The sequence below is a fragment of the Rattus norvegicus genome, chromosome 1 (genome assembly GCF_021556685.1).
Source record: "Rattus norvegicus strain SHRSP/BbbUtx chromosome 1, alternate assembly SHRSP_T2T, whole genome shotgun sequence".
In the NCBI taxonomy this organism is placed as follows: Eukaryota; Metazoa; Chordata; class Mammalia; order Rodentia; family Muridae; genus Rattus; species Rattus norvegicus.
Genome location: NC_141534.1, coordinates 251,558,316 through 251,578,334, shown reverse-complemented (window position 1 = coordinate 251,578,334; position 20,019 = coordinate 251,558,316). Strand labels below are relative to the sequence as shown.

The 20,019-nt window shown below is 38.3% G+C and overlaps 1 pseudogene; it reads right to left on the bottom strand.

Annotated features, from left to right (window-relative positions):
- Positions 1-19,361, bottom strand: part of Cyp2c66l (cytochrome P450, family 2, subfamily c, polypeptide 66 like) — a 50,517-nt pseudogene extending 31,156 nt beyond the window's left edge.
- Between the last annotated feature and the right edge of the window lie 658 nt (positions 19,362-20,019).

The window sequence follows — 20,019 nt, the reverse complement described above, 5'->3', positions numbered from 1 at the left end:
TTCCATTCACTTGTCTATTAATTTCATTAAGTCATTCTTTTGGTAAATGAGTAGTACTCCATTCTGTAAATGTACCACATTTTATGTATCCATTCCACTGTTCAAGGGCATCTGGGTTCTTTCCACCTTCTGGCTCTTATAAATAAGGCGGCTATGAACAGAGTAGACTATGTGTCCTTGTTGTATGTTCGAGCACCATTTGTGTATATGTCCAGGAGTGGAATAGCTGGGTCCTCAGTAAAATGTCCAATTTTTTGAGAAGGCTCCACACTAATATCCAGAATGGTTTGACCAGCTTTCAATCCCATCAACAATGGAGGAGTGTTCCTCTTTCTCCACATCCTTGTCAGCATCTGTTGTCACTTGAGTTTTTGACCTTAGCCATTCTGACTGGTCTGAGGTAGAATCTCAGGCTTGTTTTGATTTGCATTTCCATGATGACAAAGGATGTTGAACATTTCCTTACGTATTTCTGAGTCATTAGATGTTCCTCAACAGCGAATATCTTGTTTAGCTCTGTACCCCATTTTTAATAGGGTAATTTGACTCTCTGGAGTCTAAATTCTTGAGATCTTTGTATATATTGAATATTAGCTGTCTATTGGATGTAGGATTGGTAAATATCATTTCCCAATATATTGGTTGCTGTTTTGTTCTAATGACAGTGTCTTTTGCCTTACAGAAGCTTTGCAGTATTATGAGGTCCCATTTGTCAATTCTTGATCTTAGAGCATAAGCCATTGGTGTTTTGTTCAGGATATTTTCCCCTATACCTATGTGTTCAAGGCTCTTCCCAAATTTTTCTTCTATTAGTTTGAGTGTATCTGGTTTTATGTGGATGTCCATAATCTACTTGGACTTAAGATTTGTATATGGAAAAAAGAATGGATCAATTAGTATTCTTCTACATTCTTACCTTCGATTGAACTAGCACCATTTGTTGAAAATGTTATTTTTTCCACTGTATGGTTTGAGCTCCTTTGTCAAATATCAAGTGATCATATGTGTGTGGGTTCATTTATGGGTCTTCAATTCTATTCCACTGATCTACCTGTCTGTCTAAGAGCAGACATAAGACCAAATTTTCTGCTCCAAGTGACCCACCTAGAACCCTCAGGACAAACAAACCCAGGAGCACTCTGGGGCAAGACCCTACTTGTTTCAGCCTGCACCCAGAGATGAACAGTCCCACAGCTCTTTCTACCCAGATCTGGTTGGAAGAAAACAGGTCTACAGGAGGGTCAAGCCTCTGTCAGAAAGAGCAAGGCCAGCTAACACCAGAGACCACCTAATGGAGAGAAGCAAGGGCAGGAACCTAAGCAACAGAAAGCAAAAGTGCTTAGGATCATCAGAGCCCTGTTACTCCAACAAAGCAAATACTGGATATCCAAACACACCGAAATGGCAATATTTGGATTTAAAATCACATCTCATGATGATGATAGAGGACTTTAAGAAGGACATAAATAACTCCCTTTAAAAAAATACAGAACAACACAGGTAAACATGTAGAAGCCAAGATGAAACACAAAAATCCCTTAAAAAATTACAGGAAAACACAAGAAAACAGGTGAAGGAATTGAACAAAACCCTCCAGGGTTTAAAAGGGTGAATAGAAACAATAAAAAAAAATCATGAAGAGAGACAACACTGGAGATTGAAAACTATGAAAGAGATCAGTAGTCATACACACAAGCATCACCAACAGAATACAAGAGATAGAAGAGAGAATCCCAGGGGCAGAAGATAACATAGAAAGCATTGACACAACCATCAAAGATAATGTAAAATGAAGAAACCTCCTAATCCAAAACATTCAGAAAATCCATGACACAATGAGAAGATCAAACCTAAAGGTAATAGGTATAGAAGAGAGCTAAGACTCCCAACATAAAGGCTAGTAAATATCTTCAACAAAATGATAGAATATAACTTCCCTAACCTAAAAAAAGAGATGCCCATAAACAAACAAGAAGCATACAGAACTTGAAATAAATTGGACCAGAAAAGAAATTCCTCCTGTCAGATGAAAGTCAAAATACCAAATATACAAAACAAAAGAAGAATATTAAAATCAGGAGGGGAAAAATGTCAAGTAACATATAAAGGCAGAACTATCAGAATTACATTAGACATTAACCAGTGACTATGAAAGCCAGAAGATCCTGGGCAGATATCATACAGACCCTAAGAGAACACAAATCCCAGCCCAGGCTACTGTATCCAACAAAACTCTCAATTAACATAGAAGGAAAAAACAAGATATTTCATGATAAACCCATCAATAAACGAAATTCCCTAATAAAAACATAGACTAACAGACCAGATATGTAAAGAGGACCCAACATTTTGCTGCATAGAGAAAACACATCTCAAAGACAGACACTACCTCAGACTAAAAGGCTGGAAAAAACTTTGCAAGCAAATGGTCTGAAGAAACAAGCTGGAGTAGTCATTTTAATATTGAATAAAATCAACTTTTAACCAAAAGTTATCAAGAAAGATGAGGAAAGACACTTCATAATCATCGAAGCACATATTTCACCCCACACAATAATAGCAGGAGATTTCAACACCTCACTCTCATTAATGTACAGATCATGGAAACAGAAACTAAACAGAGACATAGAGAAACTAACAGAAGTTATGAACCCAATGGATTTAACAGATATTTATAGAACATTTCATCCTAAAACAAAAGGATATACCTTCTTCTGAGCAACTCATGGTACCTTCTCCAAATTGACCATATAATCGGTCACAAAACAGGCCTCAACAAATACAAGGAGATTGAAATAATCCCATGCATCCTATCAGATCACCACAAACTAAAGCTGGTCTTCAATAACAACAATAAAGACAGAAAGCCAACATGTACATGGATATTGAACAATGACCTACTCAACGATAACTTGATCAAGAAATAAAGAAAGAAATTAAAGACTTTTTAGAATTTAATGACAATGAAGGCACACCATACGCAAACTTATGGGACACAATGAAAGTATGGCTAAGAGGAAAACTCATAGCTCTGACTGCCTCCAAAAAGAAACAGGAGAGAGCATACATTAGCAACTTGACAGCAAATGTAAAAGCTCTAGAACAAAAAGAAGCAAAGGCAAGAGGAGTAGAAGGCAGGAAATACTCAAACTCAGGGCTGAAACTGACCAAGTAGAAACAAAAAGTACTACATAAAAAGTAAACAAAACCAGGAGCTGGTTCTTTGAGAAAATCAACAAGAGAGATAAATCCATAGCCAGACTAACCAGACAGTGTATCCAAATTACCCAAATCAGAAATAAACAGGGAGAAATAATCTTAGAAAGGACTGAAAGAGCTTGAAGGGGCTCGAAACCCCATATGAACAACAATGTCAACCAACCAGAGCTTCCAGGACTAAGCTACTCTCCAAAGACTATACATGTACTGACCCTGGGTTCCAACCTCATAGGTAGCAATGAACAGCCTAGTAAGAGCACCAGTGGGAGGGGAAGTCCTTGGTCCTGCCAAAACTGAACCCCCAGTGAACGTGAGAGTTTGGGGGAAGGGTGATAATGGGGGGAGGATGGGGAGGGGAACACCCACACAGAAGGGGAGGGGAGGGGATAGGGGGATGTTGGCCTGGAAACCCGGAAGGGGAATAACAAAATGTAAATAAGAAATACTCAAGTTAATAAGGAGCCCAGGGTCAGTCCATGTATAGTCTTTGGGTTGTGGCTTAGTCCCTGGAAGTTCTCCCTTCCTACTTATTCAATATAGTACTTGAAATCCTAGCCAGAGGAAACAGACAACAAAAAGGAGTCAAAGGGATACAAATTGCAAAGGTAGAAGTCAAAATGTCACTGTTGGCAGATGCTGTGATAGTACACTTAAATGACTCCAAAAGTTCGACCAGAGAATGACTAAGCCTGATAAACCACTAAAGCAAAGTGGCTTTGTGTAAAATTAACTTAAATAAATCAGTAGCCTTCCTCTACTCAAAGGATAAACGGGCAGAGAAATAAATTAGGGAAATGACACCATTCAGAATAGTCATAAATAAAAAAAAATACCTCGGTGTGACTCTAATGAAGCAATTACCCTAGATGCCTAGAACAAATGAAACTCAAGACGGATGATCAAAATGTGAATGCTTCACTCCTTCTTTAAAAGGGGAACAAGAATACCCTTGGCAGGGAAGAGAGAGGCAAAGATTAAAACAGAGACTGAAGGAACACCCATTCAGAGCCTGCCCCACATGTGGCCCATACATATACAGCCACCCAATTAGACAAGATGGATGAAGCAAAGAAGTGCAGACCGACAGGAGCCAGATGTAGATCGCTCCTGAGAGACACAGCCAGAATACAGCAAATACAGAGGCGAATGCCAGCAGCAAACCACTGAACTGAGAATAGGTCCCCCGTTGAAGGAATCAGAGAAAGAACTGGAAGAGCTTGAAGGGGCTCAAGACCCCATATGTACAACAATGCCAAGCAACCAGAGCTTCCAGGGACTAAGCCACTACCTAAAGACTATACATGGACTGACCCTGGACTCTGACCCCATAGGTAGCAATGAATATCCTAGTAAGAGCACCAGTGGAAGGGGAAGCCCTGGGTCCTGCTAAGACTGAACCCCCAGTGAACTAGAATGGTGGGGGGAGGGCGGCAATGGGGGGAGGGTTGGGAGGGGAACACCCATAAGGAAGGGGAGGGGGGAGGGGGATGTTTGCGCGGATACCGGGAAAGGGAATAACACTCAAAATGTATATAAGAAATACTCAAGTTAATAAAAAAAAAGAAAGTAGTCTGTTGCAGTAAACAAATATATAATAGGAGTGGAAATCTGAAGATTGCTTTGAAAAAAAATAAAAATGAAGCAAGTGAAATATCTGTATGACAAGAATTTCATATCTCTGAGGAAAGAAACTGATGAAGATCTCAGAAGATGCAAAGACTTCTAATGCTCAAGGAATGCAGGATTAATATACTAAAATGGCCATTTTGCAAAAAGCAATCTATAAATTCAATACAATCCACATCAAAATTCCAACTCAATTCATCATAGAGTTAGAAAGAGCAATTTGCAAAATTCATTTGAAATAACCGAAAACCTAGAATAGCAAAAACTATCTACAACAATAAAAGAAATTCTGGGAGAATCACCATCCCTGACCTCAAGCAGTATTACATAGCAATAGTGATAAAAAAATAACTGTATGGTATAGGTACAGATAAAGGCAGGTAGATCGGTGGAATAGAATTGAAGACCCAGAAAGAAACCTACACACCTATAGTCACATGATATTTGACAAAAGAGCTAAAACTGTCCAGCGGAAAAAAGATAGCAGTTTCAACAACTGGTACTGAAGGTCAGCATGTAGAAGAATGTAAATCTACCCATTCTTACTGACTTGTATGAAGCTTAAGCCCAAATGGATAAAGGACGTCAACCTCAAACCAGATACACTCGAACTAATAGAAGAAAAATTGGGGCACATGGGCACTGGGGAAAATTTCCTGAACAAAAAACCAATGACTTATGCTCTAAGATTAAGAATCAACAAATAGGGGGCTGGGGATTTAGCTCAGTGGTAGAGCGCTTACCTAGGAAGCACAAGGCCCTGGGTTCGGTCCCCAGCTCCGAAAAAAAAGAACCAAAAAAAAAAAAAGAATCAACAAACAAATAGGACCTCATACAACTACCAAGCTTCTGTAAGGCAAATGACACTGTCATTAGGAACCAATAGATTAGGAAAAGATCTTTACCAATAATACATCCAATAGAGGGATAATTTCCAATATATACAAATAACTCAAGAAGTTATACTCCAGAGAGCCAAATAACCCTATTAAAACGGGGAACAGAGCTAAACAAGGTATTCTCAGCTGAGGAATATTGAATGACTAAGAAGTACCTAAAGAAATGTTCAACATCCTTAATCATCATGGAAATGCAAATCAAAATATCCCTGAGATTCCACCTCACACCAGTCAGAAAGGCTAAAATCAAAACTCAGGTGACAACAGATGCTGGAGAGGATATGGAGAAAGAAGAACACTGTTGGCGGGATTGCAAACTAGTACAATCTCTGGAAATCAGTCTGGAGTTTCCTCAGAACATTGCACATTGCACTGCCTGAGGACCCAGCTATACCACACTGTTTATATCCCCAAATGAAGCTCCAAAGTACCACAATGACACACGCTCCACTATGTTTGTACCAGTCAAATTTATAATAGCCAGAACCTGGAAAGAACCCTAATGTGATAAATAACTTCAGCAATGTGGCCGGATATAAAATTAACTAAAATAAATTAGTAGCCTTCCTTTATGCAAATGATAAATGGACTGGAGGAAAAAGGGACACAACTCCCTTCACAAAAGCCACAGATAATATTAGATATCTTGGTGTTACTCTAACCAAACAACTGAAATATCATTATGATAAGAACTCAAGAAAGAAATGAAAGAAGACCTCAGAAATCTCAGAGATCTCAGAAATCTCCCATGCTCATGGATTGGCAGAATTAACATAGTAAAAATGGCCACCCTACCAAAGGCAATCTACAGATTTAATGCAGTCCACATCAAAATCCCAACATAATTCTTCAAACACATGGAAAAAGCAATTATCAAATTCATCTGAAAAGTCAAAAATCCAAGAGTAGCCAAAAAATAATTCTTAACAATAAAAGAACTGCTGGGTGAATCACCATCTCTGACCTCAAGATCTACTAAAAGGCAGTAGTGATAAAAAAGTGCATGGTATTGGTACAGAGACGCAAAGGTTAATCAATGGAATAAAATTGAAGACCCAGAAATAAAACCACACACTTACATACACTTGATATTTGACAAAGAAACTAAAAATATACAATGGGGGGGAAGCATCTTCAGTAAATGGTGCTGATCTAACTGGCAGTTTGTATGCTAAAAAATGAAAATAGACCCATATTTTTCACTATACACAAAGGTCAAGTGCAAGTGGATGAAGGACCTCAACATAAAACTAGACACACTGAATCAAATAGAAGAGAAAGTGGGAAAGACCCTTGAAATTACTTTCACAGGGGGAATTTACTAAACAGAACTCCAATGTCTCACCCTACGATCAAGAAACTGGAAATTTCTGTAAGGCAAAGGGCATACTCAATAAGACAAGTCAACATCCTACAGATTGGGAAAACATCTTCACTAACCCCATATCTGGTAAAGGGCTAATATCCAAAACACATAAAGAACTCAAGGAGCTAACCAACAAAAAAACATATAACCCAATCAAAAATGGGGTATAAAACTAAACTGACAATTCACAACAGAAGAATCTTGAATGGCAGAGAAGCACTTAGAGAAATGTTCAAAGTCCTTAGTGAAAAGAGAAATGTAAATCAAAATGACCTTGTTATTCTACTTTACACCAGTCAGATGGCTTAGGCCAAACCCTACAGTTCCTTGTCTCTTCTTTTGGTTTTCTATATCCAGGGTTGTTTCCATGTGTTCTTTCTTTCTTTCTTTCTTTCTTTCTTTCTTTCTTTCTTTCTTTCTTTCTTTCTTTCTTTCTTTCTTTCTTTTTTTTTTTTAATTAACTTGAGTATTTCTTATATACATTTCAAGTGTTATTCCCTTTCCCGGTTTCCGGGCAAACATCCCCCTCCCCCCTCCCCTTCCTTATGGGTGTTCCCCTCCCAACCCTCCCCCCATTGCCGCCCTCCCCCCATAGTCTAGTTCACTGGGGGTTCAGTCTTAGCAGGACCCAGGGCTTCCCCTTCCACTGGTGCTCTTACTAGGATATTCATTGCTACCTATGGGGTCAGAGTCCAGGGTCAGTCCATGTATAGTCTTTAGGTAGTGGCTTAGTCCCTGGAAGCTCTGGTTGCTTGGCATTGTTGTACTTTTGGGGTCTCGAGCCCCTTCAAGCTCTTCCAGTTCTTTCTCTGATTCCTTCAATAGGGGACCTATTCTCAGTTCAGTGGTTTGCTGCTGGCATTCGCCTCTGTATTTGCTGTATTCTGGCTGTGTCTCTCAGGAGCGATCTACATCCGGCTCCTGTCGGTCTGCACTTCTTTGCTTCATCCATCTTGTCTAATTGGGTGGCTGTATATGTATGGGCCACATGTGGGGCAGGCTCTGAATGGGTGTTCCTTCAGTTTCTGTTTTAATCTTTGCCTCTCCCTTCCCTGCCAAGGGTATTCTTTTTCCTCATTTAAAGAAGGAGTGAAGCATTCACATTTTGATCATCCGTCTTGAGTTTCGTTTGTTCTAGGGATCTAGGGTAATTCAAGCATTTGGGCTAATAGCCACTTATCAATGAGTGCATACCATGTATGTCTTTCTGTGATTGGGTTAGCTCACTCAGGATGATATTTTCCAGTTCCAACCATTTGCCTACGCATTTCATAAACTCGTTGTTTGTGATAGCTGAGTAATATTCCATTGTGTAGATGTACCACATTTTCTGTATCCATTCCTCTGTTGAAGGGCATCTGGGTTCTTTCCAGTTTCTGGCTTTTATAAATAAGGCTGCGATGAACATAGTGGAGCACGTGTCTCTTTTATATGTTGAGGCATCTTTTGGGTATATGCCCAAGAGAGGTATAGCTGGATCCTCAGGCAGTTCAATGTCCAATTTTCTGAGGAAACTCCAGACTGATTTCCAGAATGGTTTTACCAGTCTGCAATACCACAAACAATGGAGGAGTGTTCCTCTTTCTCCACATCCTCGCCAGCATCTGCTGTCACCTGAGTTTTTGATCTTAGCGATTCTCACTGGTGTGAGGTGAAATCTCAGGGTTGTTTTGATTTGCATTTCCCTTATGACTAAAGATGTTGAACATTTCTTTAGGTGTTTCTCAGCCATTCGGCATTCCTCAGCTGTGAATTCTTTGTTTAGCTCTGAACCCCATTTTTTAATAGGGTTATTTGTTTCCCTGCGGTCTAACTTCTTGAGTTCTTTGTATATTTTGGATATAAGGCCTCTATCTGTTGTAGGATTGGTAAAGATCTTTTCCCAATCTGTTGGTTGCCGTTTTGTCCTAACCACAGTATCCTTTGCCTTACAGAATCTTTGCAGTTTTATGAGATCCCATTTGTCGATTCTTGATCTTAGAGCATAAGCCATTGGTGTTTTGTTCAGGAAATTTTTTCCAGTGCCCATGTGTTCCAGATGCTTCCCTAGTTTTTCTTCTATTAGTTTGAGTGTGTCTGGTTTGATGTGGAGGTCCTTGATCCACTTGGACTTAAGCTTTGTACAGGGTGATAAGAATGGATCGATCTGCATTCTTCTACATGTTGCCCTCCAGTTGAACCAGCACCATTTGCTGAAAATGCTATCTTTTTTCCATTGGATGTTTTTGGCTCCTTTGTCAAAAATCAAGTGACCATAGGTGTGTGGGTTCATTTCTGGGTCTTCAATTCTATTCCATTGGTCTATCTGTCTGTCTCTGTACCAATACCATGCAGTTTTTATCACTATTGCTCTGTAATACTGCTTGAGTTCAGGGATAGTGATTCTCCCTGAAGTCCTTTTATTGTTGAGGATAGCTTTAGCTATTCCGGGTCTTTTGTTATTCCAGATGAATTTGCAAATTGTTTTGTCTAACTCTTTGAAGAATTGGATTGGTATTTTGATGGGGATTGCATTGAATCTGTAGATTGCTTTTGGTAAAATGGCCATTTTTACTATATTAATCCTGCCAATCCATTAGCATGGGAGATCTTTTCATCTTCTGAGGTCTTCTTCAATTTCTTTCCTCAGTGTCTTGAAGTTCTTATTGTACATATCTTTTACTGGCTTGGTTAAAGTCACACCGAGGTACTTTATATTATTTGGGTCTATTATGAAGGGTGTCGTTTCCCTAATTTCTTTCTCGGCTTGTTTCTCTTTTGTATAGAGGAAGGCAACTGATTTATTTGAGTTAATTTTATACCCAGCCACTTTGCTGAAGTTGTTTATCAGCTTTAGTAGTTCTCTGGTGGAACTTTTGGGATCACTTAAATATACTATCATGTCATCTGCAAATAGTGATATTTTGACCTCTTCTTTTCCGATCTGTACCCCCTTGATCTCCTTTTGTTGTCTGATTGCTCTGGTTAGAACTTCAAGAACTATATAGAATAAGTAGGGAGAGAGTGGGCAGCCTTGTCTAGTCCCTGATTTTAGTGGGATTGCTTCAAGTTTCTCTCCATTTAGTTTAATGTTAGCAACTGGTTTGCTGTATATGGCTTTTTACTATGTTTAGGTATGTGCCTTGAATTCCTATTCTTTCCAGGACTTTTATCATGAAGGGGTGTTGAATTTTGTCAAATGCTTCTCAGCATCTAATGAAATGATCATGTGGTTCTGTTCTTTCAGTTTGTTTATATAATGGATCACGTTGATGGTTTTCTGTATATTAAACCATCCCTGCATGCCTGGGACGAAGCCTGCTTGATCATGGTGGATGATTGTTTTGATGTGCTCTTGAATTCGGTTTGCCAGAATTTTATTGAGTATTTTTGCGTCGATATTAATAAGGGAAATTGGTCTGAAGTTCTCTTTCTTTGTTGTGCCTTTGTGTGGTTTAGGTATAAGAGTAATTGTGGCTTCGTAGAAGGAATTCGGTAGTGCTCCATCTGTTTCAATTTTGTGGAATAGTTTGGATAATATTGGTATGAGGTCTTCTATGAAGGTTTGATAGAATTCTGTACTAAACCCGTCTGGACCTGGGCTCTTTTTGGTTGGGAGACCTTTAATGACTGCTTCTATTTCCTTAGGAGTTATGGGGTTGTTTAACTGGTTTATCTGTTCCTGATTTAACTTCGATACCTGGTATCTGTCTAGGAAATTGTCCATTTCCTGAAGATTTTCAAGTTTTGTTGAATATAGGTTTTTATAGTAAGATCTGATGATTTTTTGAATTTCCTCTGAATCTGTACTTATGTCTCTTTTTTCATTTCTGATTTTGTTAATTTGGACACACTCTCTGTGTCCTCTCATTAGTCTGGCTAACGGTTTATCTATCTTGTTGATTTTCTCAAAGAACCAACTTTTGGTTCTGTTGATTCTTTCTATGGTCCTTTTTGTTTCTACTTGGTTGATTGCAGCTCTGAGTTTGATTATTTCCTGCCTTCTACTCCTCCTGGGTGTATTTGCTTCTTTTTGTTCTAGAGCTTTTAGGTGTGCTGTCAAGCTGCTGACATATGCTCTTTCCTGTTTCTTTCTGCAGGCACTCTGAGTTTTCCTCTTAGCACAGCTTTCATTGTGTCCCATAAGTTTGGGTATGTTGTACCTTCATTTTCATTAAATTCTAAAAAGTTTTTAATTTCTTTCTTTATTTCTTCCTTGACCAGGTTATCATTGAGTAGAGCATTGTTCAATTTCCACGTATATGTGGGCATTCTTCCCTTATTGTTATTGAAGACCAGTTTTAGGCCGTGGTGGTCCGATAGCATGCATGGGATTATTTCTATCTTGCTGTACCTGTTGTGGCCCGTTTTTTGACCAATTATGTGGTCAATTTTGGAGAAAGTACCTTGAGGAGCTGAGAAGAAGGTATATCCTTTTCCTTTAGGATAGAATGTTCTATAAATATCCGTTAAGTCCATTTGGCTCATGACTTCTCTTAGTCTGTCGACATCACTGTTTAATTTCTGTTTCCATGATCTGTCCATTGATGAGAGTGGGGTGCTGAAATCTCCCACTATTATTGTGTGAGGTGCAATGTGTGTTTTGAGCTTTAGTAAGGTTTCTTTTACGTATGTAGGTGCCCTTGTATTTGGGGCATAGATATTTTGGATTGAGAGTTCATCTTGGTGGATTTTTCCTTTGATGAATATGAAGTCTCCTTCCTTATCTTTTTTGATGACTTTTAGTTGGAAATTGATTTTATTTGATATTAGAATGGCTACTCCAGCTTGTTTCTTCTGACCATTTGCTTGGAAAGTTGTTTTCCAGCCTTTCACTCTGAGGTAGTGTCTGTCTTTGTCTCTGAGGTGTGTTTCCTGTAGGCAGCAGAATGCAGGGTCCTCGTTGCATATCCAGTTTGTTAATCTATGTCTTTTTATTGGGGATTGGAGGCCATTGATATTGAGAGATATTAAGGAATAGTGAATATTGCTTCCCGTTATATTCATATTTGGATGTGAGGTTATGTTCATGTGCTTTCATTCTCTTTGTTTTGTTGCCAAGACGATTAGTTTCTTGCTTCTTCTAGGGTATAGCTTGCCTCCTTATGTTGGGCTTTACCATTTATTATCCTTTTTAGTGCTGGATTTGTAGAAAGATATTGTGTAAACTTGGTTTTGTCATGGAATATCTTGGTTTCTCCGTCAATGTTAATTGAGAGTTTTGCAGGATACAGTAACCTGGGCTGGCATTTGTGTTCCCTTATGGTCTGTATGACATCAATCCAGGATCTTCTGGCCTTCACAGTTTCTGGCGAGAAGTCTGGTGTGATTCTGATAGGTCTGCCTTTATATGTCACTTGACCTTTTTCCCTTACTGCTTTTAATATTCTTTCTTTATTTTGTGCGTTTGGTGTTTTGACAATTCTGTGACGGGAGGTGTTTCTTTTTTGGTCCAATCTATTTGGAGTTCTGTAGGCTTCTTGCATGTCTATGGGTATCTCTTTTTTTAGGTTAGGGAAGTTTTCTTCTATGATTTTGTTGAAGATATTTACTGGTCCTTTGAGCTCAGAGTCTTCACTCTCTTCTATACCTATTATCCTTAGGATTGATCTTCTCATTGAGTCCTGGATTTCCTGTATGTTTTGGACCAGTAGCTTTTTCCGCTTTACATTATCTTTGACAATTGAGTCAATGATTTCTATGGAATCTTCTGCTCCTGAGATTCTCTCTTCCATCTCTTGTATTCTGTTGGTGAAGCTTGTATCTACGCTCCTTGTCTCTTCTTTTGGTTTTCTATATCCAGGTTTGTTTCCATGTGTTCTTTCTTGATTGCTTCTATTTCCATTTTTAATTCCTTCAACTGTTTGATTGTGTTTTCCTGGAATTCTTTCAGGGATTTTTGTGTCTCCTCTCTATGGGCTTCTACTTGCTTATTTATGTTTTCCTGGAATTCTTTCTGGGATTTCTGTGTCTCCTCTAATGAGCTTCTACTTGTTTATTTATGTTTTCCTGGAATTCTCTCAGGCATTTTTGCAATTCCTCTCTGTAGGCTTCTACTTGTTCTCTAAGGGAGTTCTTCACGTCTTTCTTGAAGTCCTCCAGCATCATGATCAAAAATGATTTTGAAACTAGATCTTGCTTTTCTGGTGTGTTTGGATATTCCATGTTTGTTTGATGGGAGAATTGGGCTCCGATGGTGCCATGTAATCTTGGTTTCTGTTGCTTGGGTTCCTGTGCTTGCCTCTCGCCATCAGATTATCTCTAGTGTTACTTTGTTCTGCTATTTCTGACAGTGGCTAGACTGTCCTATAAGCCTGTGAGTCAGGAGTGCTGTAGACCTGTTTTCCTCTCTTTCAGTCAGTTATGGGGACAGAGTGTTCTGCTTTCAGGCGTGTAGTTTTTCCTCTCTACAGGTCTTCAACTGTTCCTGTGGGCCTGTGTCTTGAGTTCACCAGGCAGCTTTCTTGCAGCAGAAAATTTGGTCTTACCTGTGGTCCCGAGGCTCAAGTTCGCTCGTGGGGTGCTGCCCACGGGCTCTCTGCAGCGGCAGCAACCATGAAGACCTGTGCCGCCCCTTCCGGGAGCTTCAGTGCACCAGGGTTCCAGATGGTCTTTGGCTTTTTCCTCTGGCGTCTGAGATGTGTGTGCAGAGAGCAGTCTCTTCTGGTTTCCCAGGCTTGTCTGCCTCTCTGAAGGTTTAGCTCTCCCTCCCACGGGATTTGGGTGCAGAGAACTGTTTATCCGGTCTGTTTCCTTCAGGTTCCGGAGGCAGGGGTCCTGCCGCTCCTGGGCCCTCCCCCACCGGAGCCCAGAGGCCTTATACAGTTTCCTATTGGGCCAGGGATGTGGGCAGGGGTGAGCAGTGTTGGTGGTCTCTTCCGCTCTGCAGCCTCAGGAGTGCCCACCTGACCAGGTGGTTGGGTCTCTCTCTCACGGGGTCTGGGAGCAGAGAGCTGCTGCGGGCCGGGATCCGCGGGTCCATGTGTTCTTTCTTGATTGCTTCTATTTCCATTTTTAGTTCCTTCAACTGTTTGATTGTGTTTTCCTGCACCTGAATCCAAGGAGAACTTAGAATCTCTACATTTTCATTTAAGGTGTCTATTAGGGCAAGAAATTCCTGACCTTTATAATTAAAATGATTCTGGAAAACAATGGAGCAGATGACATTGCAAGGAGCACAGCCCAGGATGAAGGTGGGATCACAGGGTACACCTAAAGGATTGGGAACAATTATAAAATGATACTGAAATACATATGTGTGCACAAAATGATGTCTCTTAGCAGATAAAGAAACTGATGATAATTTAAGCAAGTCTTATCCACATATGTCCTGAAAGACATAACAGTATGGACTACACCTGTGCACCATTTTTACGTTTATTTAAGTTCATTGACCTGGCCTGCTATCTAAGTCATGAATTTAAGTATGCTCAGTTCTATTTTCATACCTCTATTGGTTGGCCTTTCAAACAAGGTGTCTGCTCTTTTGCAAAGAGGAAAAAGACTGCAAATCTTTAGCAATCCAAAGCTAGAAGTTAGACATATTTGTTTGTCAAGGCTCTAAACAACACAGTACAAAGATGAATGGGGGTGGAAGGCAATGTGGATCTGGGAACATTTTGGGGATGAGTATGATCAAAATGCACCGTACAAACTTCTCAAAGAACTAATAAAAATGAAAGAGAAAAAACATCCCCCTCCAAAAATTGGGGGGGATATGGAATCCTAGAAACATTTATATGTAGCAGTTAAAAGATTCATGTCTTTAGCCAGTAGAATATAGTAAATAAAGATTGTCAAGTTCATGTATTGGGAAAACTAACATGAAAATGAAAGGCATCTATGTTCTGTGACATGAAAATTATATAAATAGGTATTAAATATAAAACTGATTTCTTAGACCAAAATTAAGATGAGAGCCTTTATTTGATGACAACCTTTATTTGAAAGATGTCCCCAAAAGGAAAGAAAACAAAAGTAATAAATAGATAAAATTTTAATTATTTCTTTTATTTCAAAAACTCCTTATAACTTCCCCCCATTTAAAGGGAACTAGATGTCTAAATTGCTGAATACTGATTATCATTGTGACAGGCTTTCATATCACAAGGAAGAGGAGCTTCTAGACATACCAGTGGAGTAGGAAGACCCATCCAATTGATTAGCACCATTCCATAGGCTTAGGTCCTGGACTTCATAAATTGAAGGGAGTTGGCTAAGCAGGCCCACTTTTTCATGATTATACTTCATATTTATTTATATTTTATAAATTGTTTTATTTATTTACATTCCAAATGTTGCCCCGTCCTGTCCCACTCTCAAAGTTCTTTACTCCATCCCTCCTCTTTGCCCATAAGAGTTTGCTCCCGTACCCAACCTCCCTGCTTACACACCCACGTACCCCCACCTCAACCTCCCCAGCGTTCCCCTTCCTTGAGGTATCAAGTCTGTACAGGATTAAGCCCATCCTCTCCCACTGAGGCCAGACAAGGTAGTCCTGTGCTACATATGTGCCAGGAACCATGGAGTAATCAGGAAGTGATTCAAGTTCCCCTTCTGTGAAATTCCATCATGATAGATTATTACCAAAAACTATAATCCCAAATTATCCTCCTTCGGATGCTTTTGTCAGGTATTTTATTATAGCAACAGAAGTACCTAAAATGTCCATCATCATTTAACATTATTACATTTTAACATTTGTGTATTGTTTGAGGAGGACTTTATAATCAAATCAATGAAATACGTAGAAAACTTGAAACCTAAAATCAAAATAACTTGAATTAAAAGTACTTTGGAGAAGGGGAATGGGAGGGGATAGGGGACTTAGGGGAAAGGGAATAACATTTGAAATGTAAATAAAATATATCCAATAAAAAAAAAAGGAAAGAAATCTGCCCCCAGTGCCAAAGAAATTATACAAAAAAAAAAAAAATCGGCTTTTTTAAAAGTCCTTTGAATAAATACTGGGATGTTAGATAATAAGAAATTGAGTTAATCATTCAAATCTGATGTACATTAAACAATATAGCATTGCCGGAAATATTCTCTCAATAAATATTTTGTTATGTCAAAGAACAAAATAAATTTTCCTAAAGATGCATGGATGTATGTGTGACTCAGAATAGAAATCTGACTTTTTTCTCTTCTGTCACTTAATGTGAAAGACAGCATTTCAAAACCACGTCATGTTTCATTGTGACAAGTACTTCAAAATCCTTCTAAACCTGAGAATGAAAGAAAACAATTATTGTTATAAATTTGCAATGCCTAATACATCAAATAAAAGGAAATGAGATAAATACATGAAGATAGAGCCAATAATGAAACCTAGTTATACCAACCACTGATATTGAGCATTGATGTTTAAAATCGTATACATTTATTCAAAAATATAAATCAATAGCATAAAATAATAAGTAATTTATTCTAATTTTTATAAGTTGTGCTAGTATTTCAACAGAACATTAACTGATAAATCTTTATTAATATAAGCCATGCAAAAAAGTGTTACACAGCAAAATTCTATCAGAATTTTATGCATGGATGTAACATATATTGGTTGTACAATATAGTCCAATCAAAGACAATTGTGCTACATGGTTTATTTTTTTTGACTTTTTAATTTTATTTTCTTGGCTATTTTATGCGTTTACATTTCAAATGTTATCCCCATTCCCCACTCTTCCATACCCCTTCCACCTCCCCAAGCATGTATGAGAACCCTCCCACTCCCACCCTCTCACTCTCACTCAAACACACTGTCAATCCCCTACATTGGGAGACATCCCAGGGCCAAAGTCTTTTCCTCCTATTGATGAAGGAAGATGGAATCCTCTGCTACCTGTGGGGCTATAGACATGGGTCCCTCCATGTGTACACATTGGTCAGGAGATTAGTCCCTGGGAACTCTGGTGTAGTCTTGTTAATTGATATTCTTGTTCTTCCTATGGGGTTGAAAACTCTTTCAGTTCCTTCAGTCTTTTCTCTAACTCCTCCATTGGGGTCCCAGTGCTCAGTCCAATAGTTAGCTGCAAGCATCTTCATCTGTAATAAGTAGGACTCTGGCAGACCTTCTAAAAAGACATCCATATCGGGCTCCTGTCAGCCAGCAATTCTTGATAACAGCAATAATGACTGGGTTTGGTGGCTGCATATGGAATGGATCCACAGGTGGGGCAGTCTCTGGATGACCTTTTCTTCCGTCCATGCTCCTTGTCCTTGCATTTCTTCCCTTGATAATTTGGTTCACCCTTATAGGTGTTTATATGTGGATTAAGTTGATAAATTTCTGTATATTGAGCCATCATTGCATCCCTGGAATGAAGCCTACTTGATTATGATGTGTGATTGTTTTGAAGTGTTCTTGGTTCTGTTTGCATGAATTTCATTCAGCATTTTTGCATATTCATAAGGGAAATTTTTCTGAAATTCTCTTTCTTTGTTGGGAATTTTTGGCTTAGGTATAAACATAATTGTGACTTCAAAGAATCAATTGGATAGTGTTCCTTCTCTTTCTATTTTGTGGAATAGTTTGAAAAGTATTAGTATTATGTTTCTTTGAAGAATTCCACAATAACCCATCTGGTAATGGGTTTTTATTGGTTGGGAGACTTTTAAAAACTCCTTCTATGTCTTTAGGGAACTCTAGATGGCCTATCTGATCCTGATTTAACTTTGCTACCTGGTATCTGTCTAGAAAATTGTCTTTCATCCATATTTTCCAGTTTTGATGAGTATAGACTTTTATAGTAGGAATAATTTTTTTTAATTTCTTCAGTTTCTGATGTTATATCTTCCTTTCCATTTCTGATTCTGTTACCTTTGATACTCTTTCTGTGCCCTCTGGTTAGTCTGGCCAAGTGTTTATCTATCTTGTTGATTTTCGCCAAGAGCCAGCTCCTGCTTTTGTTGATTCTTTGTATTGTTCTTTTTGTTTCCACTTTATTGATTTCAGCTCTGAGTTTTACTATGTCCTGCCTTCTACTCCTCTTAGGTGAATTTGCTTCCTTTTGTTGTAAAGTTTTCAGGTGTGCTATCAACTTGTTAGTGTATGCTATTTCCAGTTTCATTTTGGAGGTACTCGAAGCTATGAGTTTTCCCCTTAGCACTGCTTTCATTGTATCCCATAAATTTGGGTATGCTGTGCCTTCATTTTTATTAAATTCTAAAAAGTCTGATTTCTTTATTTCTTCTTGACCATTGAGGAGAGGGTTGTTCAGCTTTCATATAATTGTGTGCTTTTTGTTGTTTTGGTTGTTATTGATGACCAGCCTTATTCCATGGTGATTTTATAGGATGCATTGGATTAGTTCAACCTTCTTGTATCTGTTGAGGAATGTTTTGTGACCAATTACGTGGTAAGTTTTGGAGATGGCACCATGAGGTGCTGAGAAGAATGGATATTATTTTGTTTTAGGATGAACTGTTTTATAGATATCTGTTAAATCCATTTGATTCAGAACATCTGTTAGTTTCACTGTGTCTCTGTTTAGTTTCTGTTACCATAGTCTGTCCATTGATGAGAATAGTGTGTTGAAGTCTCCCACTATTATTTTGTGAGGTGCAGTGTATGCTTTGAGCTTTAGTAAAGTTTCTTTTATGAATGTGGGTGCCCTTGCATGTTAAGCATAGATATTCAAGATTGAGAGTTTATCTTGCTAGATTTTTCTTCTGATAAGTATGAAGTGTCCTTACATGTCTTTTTGATAACTTTTATTTGAAATATGATTTTATTTGATATGGTTACTCCAACCTGTTTTGTGGTCCACACAGCATTGAACTATTCATATTCTATTTTTCCTGTTTTCTCATCACTAGGAATGTGACCCAAAAATCAAGGAATTGAAAATACTCATGGTTTCAAGGCAGATTTCATTACCACTGATATTCTTTCTCCTTTACAAGAATATTCATTCTAAACTAAGATATTTCTGCCCAGAAATATTGTGAGCATTGCTTAGCAGTTTAAAGACAACAGGGATGTTACATAGAATAATGTCCTATGATTGTTTGGGCACAATGTAGGTGTATTAAATGCTGTGCTTTATACCAACAGTTCTGTGTACATCCATGGGAAGATCAATGAATATTCTTTCCATAATACATTGGTCAGAACCAATGTGTCTTGTCACATCACTTTTTGGTCAATATTGAATTTGATCTGTGCCAATAAAGCACCATATATGTGTTCTCACAGATGGAAAAATTATTGACTTCACCTGTATCCATGGGGAGCTCATAATCTTGACGTTCTCATTTACTTTTTCCATTAACGTAAGAATTTCCTTATCCTTATAATCAAAACGATTCTGGAATGTAATGGAGCAGATGACATTGCATGAAGCATAGCTCAGGATTAGAAAAATACCATTAAAATAGACAGATAAGACATGTTGCTTCTGTTGACAGGTAAACATTCTTTAGGAGTTTTAAACCACATCTTACCTACAATTTTCCTAATAGCTAAGCATTTATTATATAAAAAATTCACATATCACTTTGATCTTAAAACTGAGGTGATTTTTCTGGGGAGAACCAAAATTTATAGGTTTGTAAATTTTTCCAATATCATCAAATTTCTGTGCTGATATAGTGCTTACAATTTTGCATCATATTGAGGTATATGATCTTATAGGTTTAAAACTCTTAAGGAACATATCTATTATACCACTTCAACAGTTTTAACTCTCAACTATACTGAAAGGAAACAAAATTATAATCAAAATTTCATGTATTCAGAGCAGAATTTTATCTTAGTGCACTGCCTATATGCTATCTGATACTCAGAAGGAAATAGAAAAGTGTATACCTAGATGTTCTGTATCCACAATCAGCAAATCAAAAAAACAATTGATCCAAAAAAGAGGAAAGGGTCACACTGCAGGTGAGTTTCCATATGAGAGGAAAAACCATGATGAGAACTGCTCC